The sequence below is a fragment of the Sciurus vulgaris genome (assembly GCF_902686455.1).
Source record: "Sciurus vulgaris genome assembly, chromosome: 14".
In the NCBI taxonomy this organism is placed as follows: Eukaryota; Metazoa; Chordata; class Mammalia; order Rodentia; family Sciuridae; genus Sciurus; species Sciurus vulgaris.
Genome location: NC_136475.1, coordinates 15,815,463 through 15,835,409, shown reverse-complemented (window position 1 = coordinate 15,835,409; position 19,947 = coordinate 15,815,463). Strand labels below are relative to the sequence as shown.

The 19,947-nt window shown below is 39.7% G+C and overlaps 1 pseudogene across 1 annotated transcript; it reads left to right on the top strand.

The window, feature by feature from the left end:
• The first annotated feature begins 50 nt into the window (after positions 1-50).
• Positions 51-2,285, top strand: LOC306643626 (nucleophosmin-like; annotated as a pseudogene). The gene has a single exon. The product of its transcript is annotated as a nucleophosmin-like (transcript).
• Positions 2,286-19,947: the final 17,662 nt, after the last annotated feature.

Below are 19,947 nucleotides of genomic sequence, written 5' to 3'. Positions count from 1 at the left end.
GACGGCAGGGAGGCGGCGGCTCAGCGGCGGGAGGCTTGTCACATGTAAGCTGAGAAGAGTTGCAAAGACATATTTACGGCTGAAATTTTCAGAACAAACAGAGGTCAGAGAGGTAGGTGAGGAAAAAGATCACTGAGGACCTAAATGGTCATGTCAGAGTGATAGGAATTAGTGAGTGATGGGAACATGAGGTTAAGGGAATATTTCTATAAACTGGGCCCACTGTGCTGGCCCTCTCATGCTTTCCTTTTTAAAAAGCAATTTATCTGCAGCCCTGCCTTGCTTAAGTTGACAGGATATGTTACATTCCTCAGCAGACTACCAGTTTTCTGCAGGAGAAATGCAGGCCCAAAATGCTGATATGAAGAACTCTAGTTACCCTGAACTGGGAGATTTATGTGACCCTTACATAGACTAGGAAGTCAGGGTATTAAGGGTAATTGCCCTTAGCACGAAATCTGTAAGAACAGGTTCCAATTAGAACAAGTCAACATGCACCAAAGTGATATAGAGGTGTTATATGCAATGGAGACTTGAAAGGTTGCTGTCAGTCAAAAGTTGAGATGTGGTCCTGGGCAGGACTCTCTGGAAACTTCCTGTGGGATTCCCCCATTAAAACTGGAGGGCAGGCCCTGGTGGGATTGTGTCCTGCAGGTCTCTTCTCAGCAGCCTATTTTCCATCTGCCTTCTCTCCCACCTAAGTGCGTGCTACCACCCCATGGAAGATTTGATGGATATGGACATGAGCCCCCCTGAGGCCCCAGGACTGTCTTTTCGGTTGTGAGCTAAAGGTTGACAAAGATTATCACTTTAAGGTGGATAATGATGAAAACCAACACCAGTTATACTCAAGAACAGTCAGTTTAGCGGCTGGTTCAAAGGATGAATTGCATATTTTTGAAGCAGAGGCTATGAATTATGAAGGCAGTTCAATTAAAGTAACACTTGCAACATTGAAAATGTCTGTACAAACCTATGGTTTCCCACCACCTGTGCTCTTAAGGTTGAAGTGTGGTTCAGGACCTGTGCCTATTAGTGGGCAGCACTTAGTAGCTGTGGAGGAAGATGAAGAGTCAGAAGATGAAGAAGAGGAGGATGTAAAACTCTTAAATATATCTGGAAAGCGATCTGCCCCTGTAGGTGGTGGCAAGGTTCCCCAGATAAAAAGTAAAACTTGCTGCTGCTGCTGCTGATGATGATGATGATGAAGAAGAAGAAGATGATGATGATTTTGATGATGAGGAAACTGAAGCAGAAGCTCCAGTGAAGAAATCTGTATGAGATACTCCAGCCAAAAATGCACAAAAATCAAACCAGAATGGAAAAGACTCACATCCATCAACACCAAGATCAAAAGGTCAAGAATCCTTCAAAAAACAGGAAAAAACTCCCTAAAACACCCAAAGGACCTAGTTCTGTAGAAGACATTAAAGCAAAAATGTAAGCTAGTATATAGAGAAAGGTGGTTCTCTTCCCAAAGTGGAAGCCAAGTTCATCAGTTATGTGAAGATGACTGACCAGGAGGCTATTCAAGATCTCTGGCAGTGGAGGAAGTCTCTAAGAAAATAGTTTAAAAGTTTGTGAAAAATTTTCATCTTATTTATTTTCTGTAACAGTTGTTATCTGGCTTCCTTTGTATAAGGCAAAGTGAGAACTTTCTCTACCGTGTTTGATGATGGTTGTCCAGGTTCCCTTGCCAAGAATGTGTTTTCCAAAATGCCTGTTTAGTTTTTAAAGATGGAACTCCACCCTTTGCTGGGTTTTTAAGTATGTATGGAATGTTATGATAGGACATAGTACAGGGGTGGTCAGACATGGAGATGGTGGGAAGACAAAAATATACATGTGAAATAAACTCAGTATTTTAATAAAAAAAAAAAAAAACTGGAAGGCAAGAGAGGCACACTGCCCCTTTCCTCTCTGAGAGGACCCTCTCTTTCCCTTGAGAGTGTCCCCCTTTCCCCTTTGCTATTCCCTCTAATAAACTTATACCTGTTACTCTGAGTGACATGTGGGAAATCTTTCTGGCATGATGGCAACAATCTGGTTTGAAGATTGGAGGGGGTCTCCTCAGTTTCATGGCAGGCCCAAGCCCTGTAACAAGAGCTTTGGAGTTCATTCTGAGTTCAATGCAAAAAATTAAATGGATGCAATACCAAATAGTGTGTATAAACCACTAAGCACAATGCCTAACACATGATAAGCCCTTCATAAATATTGATTACTAGCCCTCTTTTGTTCAGAAACTCATTTCATTCCATATTTCTCCCTTATTCTGATATCAAGGAGAGTCTAGATTTTACTACCATTTGCTCAAAATTCCAATTTAATTGTGCCTATGGATGAATTCTGAGATCTGTTAAATTCAGTCTTTCAAAATTCCTCAGGCAAAAGTAAGGGCTGTGTTTAGGAACGATGTGATACCAAAACTTAGAATGAAGACATCTGACTAGATCCAAATGAAACTGTTGACCCTTAACTCCCAAATCACTCTGAATCTCCTTTGTCAGTAGCTGTAGTTTGCTGTTCTGAATCTAAGGAAACCAGCCTTCTTTTGCTTGAAATTTTGTGATGGATTGATCTGAGATAGCTGTGTTGCAGGGTGAAGTTTGTATTTTTCAAGATCATAGATTACCCACCATGGCCACTAGGTACATAACTAAATTGAAATCTGCATGCTCCAGGGTATAGGGACACACCAGGACCTGGGGGATAATTGCTTACACATGAAAAGAATTGAGAGATTCTGCTAATATATAGTCAGCAGAAACATTAGAACTGTACAGGGAAGAGGTTTTTAAGGATATTAGATTAAGAGAGCAGGGAATATTAGATTAGGTAAAATTTATTAATGAATGCATTCACTACAGATTCCATATGTGATATGTTTGCTTGTGCAGCTGGAGGTGGCTCTAACAGCTTACTTGCTTGGTTGACTGAATCTTGGACTCAAAGTAGTCTAAATTTAATGAAGTTTAGATGCCAGGGTTTTCCTGGCTTAATGTGAAGAAAGGAACTCAAAAGCTTGGGAAGATATGCATGTTATAATGAATTTATCATGTACGAACTGAAGTCTAATCTCCCGAAATATTTCATGAGAAGGCCCAAAAGCCACTCCCTTCACTAAGGCATTGAGAGGTATGTTGTGGGAGACTTGCTTCCTTTCCTGTAAAGGTTTGTGATGGCCCTCTTTCATAGGCCAGGACTAGCCATGGATGATACCACTAGAGAGGTGAGTTCCTGGCTTAAACAAGAATGAGATTGCAAGATAATCAGAGAGTTGGTGGCAGCATTTAAATCCCAGATATAATATGGGCACATTTACCACAAATGGCAGCTGGTATGCCCCAGTAATCAGAAGGTCTTATTCTGTAGTATTTTTGACTATGACTAATTAAGTAGTATCCCTAAGAATGAATAGGTGAAAGACTTAAGCTTTATAATGGAAGAAATTCTAGAACTAATACCTCAAACTCTGACTTGATTTGCCATAAATGAAGAGAACCAAAGAGTTTCCAGTTATCAGCCAGGGGATGGTATTTCAAGCAGAAGTTTCAAAAGATAACTGTCAGGGCTGCTATGGTAACTCTTTTTTGTCAAGTGATAAATGGAGTCTTAATTTAAGCACAATTCACAGTGGGTTCAATTACTCAATGGATTTCCTCAGTTCCTGAATGCATAATTGGAATACTATACTTGACAACTGGCAGTGTCCACACCTAAGCTCTCTGACCTGTAGGGAAGCTCTATTATAATAGAAAAACCTGAGTGGAAGCCTCTACAATGTCCTTGTAAAGATAGTGAAACAGAAGCCATACTTCATTCCTGGGGAGCTAGAGACGAATGTCATCGTCAAAGACTGTGAGAAGCAAAGGTAGCCAGACCTGTTCTGTCCTGTTTAACTCATCTGTTTGCCCTGTGAAGAAGTGAAGTGGACTCTAGAGAATGGTTGTGACCTCTCATGTGCATTGTCAGCAGAGATTCAAACTGCACCTACTGGCCTGACTGATGCTTCTTTCTTTTTCTTTTATTTTTTGTCCACACCAGTTGGTAAGGGCAAATTGAAAATAGAAATTGCATTCACTTCACAGTACATACTCACAGTTTTGCCTCAGGCAGAGTCAGTTCTTCTGTCTCTTGCCATAAGGAAGTTGTTCACAGACATCTTGATCATCCTGACAATCCACAAAACATTCCACAATACATGTCCACTAGGTTTACAACTTCATACTGGTTGGATCTGATTTGTAGGATGTAGTAAGAACTTCAAGTAACTTATTAAGACAAATGCAAACTAGTGAGTGGGAGATAAATTCCACCAAAAATCATGAAGTTTCTGAAGGATCAAAGATATGAAATGCATAAACGGATCCCCTTTAAGGGAAAAGACAAGCTCTTGTCATCTAACATGAAATAATAGGCATGACACTTTTCAGGCCTGTTTGAGTGCTGGAGACAACATACTTACATTTGAGTGTGCCAATTCAAGTCAGCTAGAATGTTTCCAGTAAGGCTGCCAGTTTTGAGTGGGAAATTCAGTAACAGAAGATTCTGCAACAAGTTCAGGCAGCAGTACAAGGTATGCTCATAATCAAACCTCAAGATTCAGTATATCCACTGATCTTAAGTATGTATGGAAGAACTAGGGATGTAACTCAGAGGTAGAGTGCTTGCCTAGCATGCATAAGGACCCAGGTTCAGTCCCCAGCACTGCCAGAAACAAAACCAACCAACACAATAAAAAATCTATGGCAAATAGGAAAACTGCCTGATACCTTTGTCAACCCCAACATGAGAATCCTAGCACAAATCTCTAAGATAATATAGGAAATATATGCTTTCTTCAGCAGATACCTATTATTCTTTGGAAACTTCTAGATTGCTCCTGGAACTTGGTGGAGACTACATAACTGGTCATGGAGCTAATCAGTTCATATGGCCTATCAACTTCATGTTCTCTCATCTCTGCATTAGTTTCCAATAGCTGGTGTAACAAATTATCACAAACTTAGCAGTTAAAAATAACAAGTTTACTTTTTTATAATATTGACATAAATCTAAAATCAGTATCACTGAGTGATAATCAAGGAGTCAGAAAGGCTGTGCTCCTTCTGAAAACGCTAGAGCAGAATGCTCTTCTTATTTTGTTTTGTTGTTTCAGTTTCTGGTAGCTCCCTTACTTCTTCATTCCAATCTCTGATGCTAAGATCTTTAAAGTTGTCTCCATTATGTACTCATATCACCTCCTCTTTTGTACATGTCTTAAGGATTCACTTGATTGCATTTAGGAACTCTCTAAATAATCTGGAATAATCTCTCATTTCTTGAACTTTCATTTAATCACATCTAAAAATAACTTTAATTTTTCCATGTAGTAGAACACTCATAGGCCTCTAAGGATTAGGGTTTGAACATCTTTTGAGAAGCCATTCTTTTTTGGCCTAACATGCACACATGAGATGGTATGTGTGCATTTTCAAATGGAAGATCAATTTTGGACTATTCTAGACAGTGCAAATAAATTGCTCGTATGCATCAACTGAAGTTTGTAGCTTGATTCAAAATCCTTCAACGCTGCCAGGTGTGGTGATGCATACCTATAGCCCCAGTGACTCAAAAGGATGAGGCAGGAGGATTGCAAGTTCAAAGCCAACCTCAGCAACTTATTGAGATTATGACAACTTAGGGAGACCCTGTCTTAAAATAAAAAATAAAAATGGGCTGGGGATGTATGTACCTCAGTGGTGAAGTGTTGCTGGGTTCAATCCCTGTTACTAAAAAAAAAAAAAAAAAAATCCTTCAAAACTGAAACCCATTACAATGTCTCCCCACTCTCTCTCTTTACCCGTAGCCTCCTGAGGAGTTCATTATAACCAGTGGATCAAGAGAAAAACAAACTTGACCTGGTTTACAAATAGCCATGCAAGATATTCTTCATCACCTGAAATGGGCAGCTAGATTACTGCATACTATCCAGGGGCAACTCTGAAAGACTATAGTAAGTAAAAATATTCCCAGTGGTTGGAACTTCAAATGACATTTTGGGTTGTTTACTTTGTCTAGATTGAGAGATGGACAAAAATAAATTATACTATTTGTGGACAGTTTCAAACAGGCTGAATGCAACAGATTGGTGATAAGGAAGTCTGGAGAAGTATGTTAATGGATGTCTCAAGGGAGGATGTGGAAGGTATTTTTGTCCTATGTGAATGCCTATGAATGAGTTTCCACTGCAGTGGCTGCTCTTAATGATCTGACAGACACCATGATGCACTCCTCGAATGCTACCACCCACACAATGCTTCTTCAGCAAGACCTTGAACAAAGTAACTGGTGACTCTGTTGGAGGCTATGGGCTTAACAGCATGGTCTTCTCCTTGCTAATGCTATTTCCTTCTAACCTGCCGACAAAAGAGACCAACATTGAGACCCTGCTATGCCACCAATTCCTGACTAGTGAGTAACCTGGTGGATACATTAGACCTCTTCCGTTAAGGAAAGTGCAGTCATCCGTGGAAAAAACACACATTCTCAATATGATTTGTCTACTCTATTCCGAATTCTTGTGGCACCACCACCATCTCTGGAGTCCCAGAATATTTTATTCAATATGGCACTTCACAAAGCTTTGCTCCTGATCAGTCTTCTCATGCGACAGCAAAAGAAGTGAAACAGTGAAATAATGGACTCACCTGTGTTGAATTACCTGATCTTATTCATCATCACCTGGGCGAGTCCAACCTAACTGAATGGAAGATTGGCTCACTGAAGGCTCAGTTGTAGAGTTGTAGTGCCAGATGGTGACAACAACTGAAAAGACAGAGCTTTGTCTTAAAGCATATAGAATTGGCTTTGAATCAGAGATAATTTATGGTGCTGTCTGCTCAATGGATAGAATACATGAGTTTGGAAATCAAGGGGTGAAAGCGAGAGTGCTTCCTTTTAAAAATCAGTCAATAATTCACTGACAGAAGAATTACTTCCCAACCTGAGAACTTGGAGCTCTGCTGGCTTAAAGAGCTAAATCCCAGGATGGAATTGCTTCCACCAGGAGGTGTAACAAAGGTTCTGTTGAATTAGAAGAGGTCACCTCTTGGGCATTTTGGAAGAAAGAGAAATGACTCTACTGATGGGAGTAAATGATTCTGATTACCAAGGAGAAGTTGAGTTGATATTACACAACAGGGACAAGAGGACTATATCTGGAAAACTATGAAAACAAAATGGTGGAACTATTGAAGAATCACATCCTTCATGAATGAACGATGCAGATCACTCCATGAACTACAGAATGCCAGCAAATCGGTATTTTTGCTGAGTGAAATATGAAATAAGTGGCAAAAGAAAAAATAAGATGTCAACTATAACTTCATGATGTTACAGAATGAGGACTGCAGAAAGCTTGCTTATTTTCTCTGTTCATTCTACATAAATGCTATTTTCCCCTTCTGAGACCTTATTCCAAGTATAATTTTATATACAAGTAGTTGGAGCTTAACTTTACAATTTAGTACTGAGGAAACAATGAGGTTGACGAATTTTGAAGAATAGTCAATATAGCTAGTGATGAGTACAACTGTTGAGATTGTTTCTTTTTGTAAGGTGTTTTTGTGTCATAGAATTGAAAGAAGAATAGAAGGATGCATTTGGAATCTGAGTAGCCAGAAGGTGGAATGTGCCAGTTATCTTGTTATTTCTCTCCATTTCAAATATGCCCGACATTGCCCGACTTTGTGCTGAAGGAATTGGATCCTGTGAGCACTTCTTATTGAATGGCATGCCAAGTTTTGTCAATAGATGGTGCTAAGGGACACTGTATGAAGAAGGGATTTCTCTTACAGCTTCATCTGCTTTTCTCTCCTACTTCTGTGGAGAGTGACAGCCAGAAGAGTGTGGGACATCTGGTGGTCCTTGCTCCCCGGGAGTTTCAGTGGCACCAAGTAGGCAGCAAACTTTACTGTCATTCCAGTTGGTTTCCAAGTCATCTCCCAAGTGCCCCAGCAAGTAGTTCCGAGTTACTTCCACAGGCAATCCTGATGATGTCTTCTCAGTGAGTTTTCTCAAGAAAAAGAAGAGATTGTATAAAATACAATTTTATTCATGTGTTATCCGAAATCAGAGTGTCAGAACAAAACCATCTTTAAGACATTCAATAGGGGAAAGTATGACCGAAGTGGGCAGAGACAACCCTGCTTTGGTCTACTGAAGTCCTGCACTTCATGGTGGGAATTCCAGGATAGCACCCATCTGACCATTCTTTGATCTTCACCAGGTGATTTTACATCTTGTGGCCTTGAAATGTGAGGTCACGTCTCCCAACTGGTCAAGAAGAAAGCTTACTTACTGTTTGAGAAAGCGATGGATAGGCCAAGCTCTGTGTCCCTCCATTGTGATGCAAACCACTATGTGTGCAGCGTTCATAGGGTCTACAGCATCATGCCTACGGGATCTGGAGGCAACGGAAAGCAACACAGATATGCTCACGTTTGTATCACTTGCTGTTACGTGGGTGATGAAGTTTTGTCTCCGGCCCTGTAATCTCATGTCTTCTTCTGATAGCCGTGAAATTTTAACAGGCTTATTTTCTAAGCAGGTTAAGGTCAAACCAAAGACCCAACAGTGTGCAGCCCACTGAAAACTAAGAAACATTGCTGACAGATATGAAATAAGACTAAAATAAATGACTAAAACACCACAGTGAACTAGAAGATTGAATATGATTAAGATAACCATTCTTAATTATAGCAGACAATGTGGACAGCTTGTCGTTTTATTGGTTAAATACTAAAAGATTTTGCCAAGAATCGGTAGGACATGAAACAATAATGGTGGGGGAATGCATAACTGCATACGCATTTTGAAAGAGAGTTTAGGATTTTTTAGCAAGTGAAACAAACCCCACCACCCAGTTTTCACACACTGGTACATTTACCAAAGAGATATGAGAGTATATATGAAACAAGATTTTATACATACACAAATGTCCACACAAACTTTATTTTTACTATCTCCAAGCTGGAGACAACCTAAATATCCATCAATAAGTGAGTGGAGAAACACATATGATATATCCATACAATTGAGTCGTATTTAGAAAAAAAAAAAAAAAAAAGAACAGTTCCTATAACAAGGTGGAGGCAGGGAGTTTCTAGAGAAAATCCGAAGACAAAAAGAGGGAAATAAACAAGAGTTCTCAAAGAAAATGATGTCTCTCACACCTCTACCTGTGAGAATATTCAACATAGTCACCCTGCTGGCCAGATTAGTGGGCAAATTCTCACTACAAGTCTAGCTACCAGAGATCCTGTTACTCACTACATCGTGTTTCCACCAAAAAATTACAATGCATGCTAAGTGACAAGAGAAACAGTCCCAAGACACAAATCAAGCATTAGAGTCAGATTCAAAGATGACACAGGTCTTGGAGTGATCAGACAGGGAATTTAAAATAACTACTTACTGGGGATTCAAGATGGCGGACTAGAGGGTGGCTGCATTTCGTGTTGCTCCAGGACTCAGGACTCAAGAAGAGGAGATATAGAGAGCCTTGGGACCAACTCAAAGCAGCCGGGCAAGAGTCCCCCACTGGGCAGGCATCCCGGACGGGGCAGGAGTCCTGGACGGGGCGGTAGCCCCAAAAGCAGGGATCTTTGCAAAGTAGAACGGCCGGCGAGGCGCCCCTCCCCCCGCCGGAGCAGTGATCGCAGACAGCTGGGAGCATTGAAGAGGGGGCTGCCCAGAGGAGAAGGAGAAATACGGGCTCGGCAAGTCGCTTGGAATTAGATCAGCTGCGCCAGGGCTCCGGGCGGCTATCCGGAGGAGCAGCGTGGACTCAGGACTCAAGAAAAGGAGATATTGAGAGACTTGGGACCAACTCAAAGCAGCCGGGTGAGTGTTTCCCACTGGGCAGGCGGACGGGGCGGTAGCCCCGAAAGCAGGGATCTTTGCAAAGTAGAACTGCTGGCGAGGCGCCCCTCCCCCCGCCGGAGCAGTGATCGCACACAGCTGGGAGCATTGAAGAGGTGGCTGTTCACCACAGCGCTTGGACTCGGCGCAACCCACCCGCGCTCTGGGAGGCTGCCCAAAGGAGAAGGTGCTTGGTGAGCTGTTTGGACTGAGCGTGACCACCCCTGAACACAGGGGGCTGCCCAGAGGAGAAGGAGAAATACGGGCTCGGCACGTCGCTTGGAATTGGAACAGCTGCGCCAGGGCTCTGGGCGGCTATCCGGTGGAACAGCATGGTGAGTGGTTTGGTCCCAGAGCATCCGCTCCTGAACATAGGGGGGTTGTCTGGAGAAGGAGGAGGAGCGCGGCGGGGTGCTTGGGCTCGAAGTGACTGCACCAGGGCTACGGGAGGCAGTCGGGACAAGAAGGTGCACAGTGAGTTCTTGGGACTCTTGACGCACCGGATCTCTGGGTAACTGCCTGGTGGAGAAAGTGGTGCGTGGTGGGTCACTTGGTCTTAGAGCGACCGCACGGAACAACAGGTGGCTGCCGGAGGAAAAGGCGTGTGGCGGGTCACTGGGACTCGGAGCGATTGTAAGGGGCTCCAGGTGGCTGCTCAGAGGAGGGACCGCATAGCCAGGCGAAAAGTGCAGAGCAGGGTCCTAGACGGCTTCTTGGTGGAAGGGCCCCACAGACAAACTGAGGGGCGGAGCGAAGGCTCCAGGACTGCAGGCAGCTTCTCTGAGGAGAGGCAGCCGAAGGAGATTCGTTTGTGAAGGGTGAGGCTTCCAGGCCCAGGAGGTAGGTCCGGGTCCCTGGGATCATTGCAGAAGGCGGCTGCCCAGCCCAGGCGGTAGTTGTGAATTGAACGGAACCTCTGGGAGGAAAACCGACCAGCGAGACATCCCCACCGGGTGACTCCTCCCTGTTGGGTGAGGTTCTCCCAAAAGGACCGTAAAATCAGAGACACAGGCCCAAACTGGTCTTGCATCAGCCCACAACCTACTTCCCTTCTGGATGACCATTCATCAGCAAGTGAAGGTACCTCTGCCCACTAGCAGGGAATATACCCCACCAGAAGGCCACCACCCCTAGGGAGTCAGCTCCCTTGTGGAGCACTGCATTATCAACTTCCTCCAAGATTTCAGGCTACTGAAGACTAAGAGGGGATATAATAGAAATCTTCAGGAATATTATAAGACAATACAGGAAATCTGCAATATCACAGCGGTCAACTGATACCTGAACAATATGAGAAAACAAGGAAAGAAAATGCTGCAAACAAATCTAGATGTTACATCAATGAAACCCAACGACAGCATGGCAGAAGAAATGACAGAAAGGGAGTTCAGAATGTACATAATTAAAATGCTCAGGGAAGCAAATGACGAGATGCAAGAGCAAATGCAGGCACTGAATGATCGCACCAATCGACAGTTAAAAGAGCAAATACAGGAAGCAAAAGATCACTTCAATAAAGAGTTAGAGATATTGAAAAAAAAACAAACAGAAATCCTTGAAATGAAGGAAACAATAAACCAAATTAAGAACTCCATAGAAAGCATAACCAATAGAATAGAACACCTGGAAGACAGAACATCAGACATTGAAGATAAAATATTTAACCTTGAAAACAAAGTTGAACAAACAGAGAAGATGGTAAGAAATCATGAACAGAATCTCCAAGAACTATGGGATATCATGAAGAGGCCAAATTTGAGAATTATTGGAATTGAGGAAGGCTTAGAGAAACAGGTCAAAGGAATGAACAATCTATTCAATGAAATACTATCAGAAAATTTCCCAAATCTGAAGAATGAAATGGAAGATCAAGTACAAGAGGCTTATAGGACTCCAAATATACAAAATTACAACAGACCCACACCAAGGCACATTATAATGAAAATGCCCAACATACAAAATAAAGACAGAATTTTAAAGGCCACAAGAGAGACGAATCAAATTACATTCAGGGGGAAACCAATACGGATATCAGCAGATTTTTCAATCCAGACCCTAAAAGCTAGAAGGGCCTGGAACAACATTTTTCAAGCCCTGAAAGAAAATGGATGCCAACCAAGAATCTTATACCCAGCAAAACTTACCTTCAAATTTGATGATGAAATAAAATCCTTCCATGATAAACAAAAGCTAAAAGAATTTACAAAAAGAAAGCCAGCATTACAGAACATTCTCAGCAAAATATTCCATGAGGAAGAGATAAAAACAAAGAAACAAATCAGCAATGGGAGGAACCATCCTAAAGGAATTGTCAAATAAAGGAAGAACCAAGTCGTCTCAAAATAAATAAATAAATAAATAAATAAATAAATAAATAAATAAATAAATAAATAAAATGAACCAAATGACCGGGAATACTAATCATATCTCAATAATAAACCTGAATATTAATGGCCTGAATTCATCAATCAAAAGACATAGACTGGCAGATTGGATCAAAAAGAAAGATCCAACAATATGTTGCCTGCAAGAGACTCACCTCGTAGAAAGAGATACACATAGACTAAAGGTGAAAGGATGGGGGAAAACATATCATGCACATGGACTCAGCAAAAAAGCTGGGGTATCCATCCTCATTACAGATAAGGTGGACTTCAAGTCAAAACTAGTCAAAAGGGATAAAGAAGGACATTACATACTGCTTAAGGGAACCATAAATCAGCAAGACATAACAATCATAAACAACTATGCCCCAAACAGTGGCTCATCCATGTATGTCAAACACATCCTTCTCAATTTCAGAAACCAAATAGACCATAACACAATAATACTAGGTGATTTTAACACGCCTCTCTCACCACTGGACAGATCTTCCAAACAAAAATTGAACAAAGAAACCATAGATCTCAATAACACAATCAATAATTTAGACTTAACGGACATTTATAGAATATACCATCCAACCAAGAGCGAATACACTTTCTTCTCAGCAGCACATGGATCCTTCTCTAAAATAGACCATATATTATGCCACAAAGCTAATGTAAGCAAATACAAGAAGATAGAGACACTACCTTGTATTCTATCAGATCATAATAGTTTGAAGTTAGAAATAAATGAAAGAGTAAAAAACAGAAGCTACTCCAACACCTGGAGATTAAACAATATGCTATTACATGATGAATGGATAACAGAAGATATTAGGAAGGAAATTAAAAAATTCCTAGAGGTAAATAAGAACAAAGAAACATCATATCAAAATCTTTGGGACACTATGAAAGCAGTACTTAGAGGAAAATTTATTTCATGGAGCGCATTCAATAAAAGAAGTAAAAATCAACAAATAAATAACCTAACACTTCAGCTCAAAGCCCTAGAAAAAGAAGAACAGACCAACACCAAAAGTAGTAGAAGACAGGAAATAGTTAAACTCAGAGCTGAAATCAACGAAATTGAAACAAAAGAAACTATACAAAAAATTGACAAAATAAATAGTTGGTTCTTTGAAAAAATAAACAAAATTGATAAACCCTTAGCCACTCTAACAAAGAGAAGACGAGAGAAAACCCAAATCACCAAAATTCGGAATGAACAAGGAAATATCACAACAGACACGACTGAAATACAAAACATAATTAGAAGCTATTTTGAAAATCTATATTCTAACCAAATAGAAAATTTCGAAGACATCAACAGGTTTCTAGAGACATATGAATTGCCTAAATTGAACAAGGAGGACATACAAAATTTAAATAGATCAATTTCAAGTAATGAAGTAGAAGAGGTCATCAAAAGCCTACCAACAAAGAAAAGTCCAGGACCAGATGGGTTCTCAGCCGAGTTCTACAAAATCTTTAAAGAAGAGCTCATTCCAATACTTCTCAAAGTATTCCATGAAATAGAAGAGGAGGGTACCCTCCCAAACTCATTCTATGAAACCAATATTACCCTGATACCCAAGCCAGACAGAGATAAATCGAGGAAAGAAAATTGCAGACCGATATCATTAATGAACATTGACGCAAAAATTCTCAATAAAATTTTAGCAAATCGCATACAAAAATATATTAAAAAGATAGTGCACCACGATCAAGTGGGTTTTATCCCAGGGATGCAAGGTTGGTTCAACATCCGGAAATCAATAAATGTAATTCACCATATCAATAGACTTAAAGTCAAGAACCACATGATTATTTCAATAGATGCAGAAAAAGCATTTGATAAAATACAACACCCCTTCATGCTCAAAACACTAGAAAAAATAGGGATAGTGGGAACATTCCTTAACATTGTAAAGGCCATCTATGCTAAGCCCATGGCTAATATCATTCTAAACGGTGAAAAACTGAAAGCATTCCCCCTAAAAACTGGAACAAGACAGGGATGCCCTCTTTCACCACTCCTATTCAATATCGTTCTTGAGACTCTAGCCAGAGCAATTAGACAGACCAAGGAAATTAAAGGAATACGAATAGGAAAAGAAGAACTCAAACTATCCCTATTTGCGGATGATATGATTATATACTTAGAGGAACCAGGAAATTCCACCAGAAAACTGTTAGAACTCATAAGTGAATTCAGTAAAGTGGCAGGTTACAAGATCAATGCTCATAAATCCAATGCATTTTTATACATAAGTGAGGAATCCTCAGAAAGAGAAATTATGAAAACCACCCCATTCACCATAGCATCGAAAAAAATAAAATACTTGGGAATCAATCTCACAAAAGAGGTAAAAGACCTCTACAATGAGAACTACAGAACACTAAAGAAAGAAATCGAAGAAAACCTTAGAAGATGGAAAGATCTCCCATGTTCTTGGATAGGCCGAATTAATATTGTCAAAATGGCCATACTACCAAAAGTGCTATACAGATTCAATGCAATCCCAATTAAAATCCCAATGACGTACCTTACAGAAATAGAGCAAGCAATCATGAAATTCATCTGGAAGAATAAGAAACCCAGAATAGCTAAAGCAATCCTTCGCAGGAAAAATGAAGCAGGGGGTATCGCAATACCCGAACTTCAACTTTATTACAAAGCAATAGTAACAAAGACGGCATGGTACTGGTACCAAAATAGACAGGTAGATCAATGGTACAGAATAGAGGACACGGACACAAACCCAAATAAATACAACTTTCTAATACTAGACAAAGGTGCCAAAAATATGCAATGGAGAAAAGATAGCCTCTTCAACAAATGGTGCTGGGAGAATTGGAAATCCATATGCAACAGAATGAAACTAAACCCATATCTCTCACCCTGCACAAAACTCAACTCAAAATGGATTAAGGACCTTGGAATCAGACCAGAGACTCTGCAGATTATAGAAGAAAAAGTAGGTCCCGATCTTCAACATGTCGGCCTAGGACCAGACTTCCTCAACAGGACTCCCATAGCACAAGAAATAAAAGCAAGAATCAATAACTGGGATAGATTCAAACTAAAAAGCTTTCTCTCAGCAAAGGAAACTATCAGTAATGTGAAGAAAGAGCCTACAGAGTGGGAGAATATCTTTGCCAATCATACTTCAGATAGAGCACTAATCTCCAGAATCTATAAAGAACTCAAAAAACTCTACACCAAGAATACAAATAATCCAATCGACAAATGGGCTAAGGAAATGAACAGACACTTCACAGAAGAAGATGTACAAGCAATCAATAAACATATGAAAAAATGTTCAACATCTCTAGTAATAAGAGAAATGCAAATCAAAACCACCCTAAGATTCCATCTCACCCCAATTAGAATGGCGATTATCAAAAATACAAGCAACAGGTGTTGGCGAGGATGTGGGAGAAAGGTACACTCATACATTGCTGGTGGGGCTGCAAATTAGTGCAGCCACTCTGGAAAGCAGTGTGGAGATTCCTCAGAAAACTTGGAATGGACCCTCCATTTGACCCAGCTATCCCACTCCTTGGCCTATACCCAAAGGATCTAAAATCAGCATACTACAGAGATACAGCCACATCAATGTTCATAGCTGCTCAATTCACAATAGCCAGACTATGGAACCAACCTAGATGCCCTTCAATTGACGAGTGGATAAAGAAACTGTGGTATATATACACGATGGAATATTACTCAGCCATAAAGAATGATAAAATTATGGCATTTGCAGGCAAATGGATGAAATTGGAGAATATCATGCTAAGTGAGATAAGCCAATCTCAAAAAGACAAGGGACGAATGATATCGCTAATAAGTGGAGGATGACACATAATGGGGGGGAGGGAAGGGTTAGTGTTAGGGTTAGAGTTAGGGTTAGGGAGGGGGGCAAGTATGGAGGAAGAAAGTACTGTACAGAGGGTAAAGAGGGATGGGAGGGGTGGGGGGAAGGGGAAAAAATAACAGAATGAATCAAACAACATTATTGTATGTGGATTTATGATTACACAAATGGTATGCCTTTGCGCCATGTACAGAGAGGCAACATGTATCCCATTTGTTTACAATAAAATAAAAAAAAAATAAATAAAATAAAATAAAATAAAATAAAAAATAAAAAAATAACTACTTACTGTATTAAGAGCACTAATAGAAAAAATAGACAATATGAAAGAACAGAGAGATAATATAATCAGACAGATGAACTAAGATGAAATCTAAGAAAGAATGGAAAGGAAATGATAAGAACACTGTGACAGAAGTACAGATTGCTTTTGATGGACTCATCAGTGGGTTAAACTCACTCATGGAAAGAATCATGGAGCTTTAAGATAGGTCAATAGAAGATTCCCAAACTGAAAAGCAAACAGAAGAAAATGAAAATTTCAAAAAAGAATGGAACATTCATTATGCTGGGACAATTTCAAGAATTGTAAGATAAGCATATCGGAGTTCCAGACGGATAAAAAGACAGAACAATTATTTGAAGTAGTAATGGCTTAGAGTTTTCCAATTGTAATGATAGACACCAAATCATGAGTTTAGATAGCTCAGAGAACACCAAGCAGGATAAATACCAGAGAATCTACAATGCAGAAAACCAAAGATAAGGAAGATGGTGAAATAAGGCAGAGGACAAAGCCTCCTATACAAAACTTTAACATTAGATGTACAAGGTTTGAAAAATGAAACATACCACCTCATATGGATCTCCTGGGGTAGGAAATGGGACAATTATGCTTGTTCTTTGCTTTGTTTTGTTTTTCCTGATGATGTTGCTTCTGTCCTAAGGAAATTCTTCCATTTCAGGGTTCCTTGAAGAAAGACTTCTATTTTCTGGAATCTGGAATATTTTTCCTCTTTTGTCCATCTGTCTGGTTTGTCATAGTAGAACATTTTCCCAAATGTCAGAGTCAAATGCTATGAAATAATTATTGGTGCTTCTTCATGGTTTTTGCAAGTATTCATGGGAGAGCATAAATTTCCTAAATTAGTTTGAATTTAGGTACTGGAATCAGTATCACCAAAGCCCATTCTCTCTCTCAGACCACAGAAGTGTTGTAATGAATTATTTGAAGAGTTAATGCACTTAAGTCCATTAATTGTGTTCTTTCCACAGCTGGCAGCATCAAACACTTTTACAAAGTGAAAGATATTTTTAATACAGCTTCCTTTGTGTGATCCATTTGTATAGGTAACTCATTAACTCTCTCTTTCCTTTTTTTTTGTACTGGGGGTTTAAACCTGCAGAGCATCACCACTGAGTTACATCCCCAGCCCTTTTTATTATTTTATTATTATTTTTTTTAGTTTGAAACAAATTCTCACTAAGTTACTTAGGACCTCACTAAAATGCTGAGGCTGCTTTTGAACTCGTGATCCACTTGCCTCAGCCTCCAGAGTTGCCAGGGTTGCATGCATGGCATGGCCATAGCCCTTAATTTAATGGAGAGTAAACTGCCTAAATTTATAATGTGAATGAGCCTGCGGATCTTGATACAGTTCTGTTTGATATAAGCTATTCATTAAGACCTTGGCTCTATGGTACTAAACATCTTATTTAAGGCTATTCCATATCTTATATTATGAAAACAGCAAATCTCTGCTCTCCGTTATTTTAAAACAATATTTTATTATTTTTTTATTTTTACAGATTGCGTTTTGATTCATTTACACAAATGGGGTGCATCATTTGTATGGTTGTGCACGATGTAGATGCATACCATTCGTGAATAATATTTTTAACATACAAAAAGCTCAACTGATCATATAGCACTGAAGAATGCGAATTTTACCTATGGCCAGCAGATGGCAGTGTTCAAACCAATTTATTCAAATGGTTAAGATTGGTAAGTTCAGTTTAACCATCTACAGTATTGAACAAGGTCTCAGGGATGCAAGAGAAAACAAAAATAATAAAAACTACTTCTATCTTAATTTCTTATTTAAGACTAAAAGATCTCTGAAAAGTGCCTCAAAATGCTTATGATGTGGCCAGGTGGTCATATTGGTTAGGTAGGAGGTAGAGAGTAGGAGGATGGCAAGGCACTATAATGTGAAGCTCAGATTAACAGATAGTCATGGAGATGTGGGCCACAGTAGGAATCTGTTTCAATAATGTTTGCAGGAAAGTAATTTAGGGTCATCATTTAGTTTACTGTCTTATGTCTCAGCCTTGGACACAATCCCTTATCTGTAACCCCTGGGGACAGATGGGTTTAGAACTCAGAATTTGGGGGAATTTAGAAAAATGGCCTGGTGTATATACTGGTACAATACCTAACATGACCCCCCAGTGGTACCTGGGGAGCCCTCCCATCAAACATTCATATTTATGAATAAACAGTATATGAGAATCCACATTACAGTTCATACGCAGCCTTGTGTTCATCAGATATGTGTTGCTAAAAGCTTTTGATTTTCAGGGACTTGTAGATTCTGGGTTTTTGGATATTGTGAACCTATATTATCCCATGAATAAAAGAATTTACCCTGAATTTTCAAAAAAAAAATGTGCACCAGTTTTCTTTGGTTAACCATCTAAGTTTTCTGGAACATAGAGTCCATGAGAGTTTGATTTTATATTTGTTTACAAATTTGCTCATCACTTTTGGGTGTGGAACTCTGTCAGGCCTATGTTTGTTTCTTAAACAGAAGTGGATCTGAATTTTTTTTTTTTTTGAGAATGTTTAAATGGTCCATTAAATATTTTGAGATAGTTAAGAATACGAGAATACCAGGGTCAGGAATTTTGGTCTTAGAAAAAAGAATGTTTTTTTTATTTTCTGCTAAGCTTTAATTTTCAGCATACCTACTCTTATCTATTATTTATCTATCCATCTACAAACACATATGCAACTAAATCCACAGTTAATTAAACAAAGAGGCATTGGATCAAAACAGGCCAAGTCTTCCAATGTCTGTGGTCCTCTAACCCTTTGGTTGTCACATTTACCATGTGAAAATCAAGGGGGAAATTTATCATAATATCTTGGAATGTTTGTGCTTTTTTAACTTTTATTTTTTTTAATTTAAAAAATCAGAACTATAAAATTACCACAATTTCTTTAAGTGACTAGAAACTCTAAAAGGGGAATTATTTCCAGGGAGTGAGGAGAGCCGTCAAGTGAAATCATAACAGGAGAAATCATCAGGATGGGGAAGGAAGGGAGGGGTGACCAAAGAGTTCCAGGAGCTTACCCAGTGGAGAAACCAAATAGAAGCGGTGTTCCTATCCTGGTATCCTGGTGTTTCTGTCTTCTAACACCTGAGTTCACAGGCTGCCTCCGTTGACTTGCTTCATCCTAGTCTTCATCTTCTTCTCAAAAGCATGTGAAGCCCCTTACAGAAATATATAAAATAGCAAGTTTAAAATTTGTGTGGGAGAGACCAGGTAGACAGGAGGGAGATTCAGGAAGTCAGAAAGCTGGACACCACCATTTGGACATTTTCTGCTGGGTTCCCCAGGAACCACAGCAAAGAGAGGAGCACTCTACATGAAAATACCGCCTCATGGAGCACTGTCGTCAGCCCAGGACACAGCACATTCCTCTCCTAACACAAGTGATACTTTACATAAACATTTATTAAATGAATCAAGACTTAGAGTATCTCTAATATTATAAATAATGGTAGTGGTCT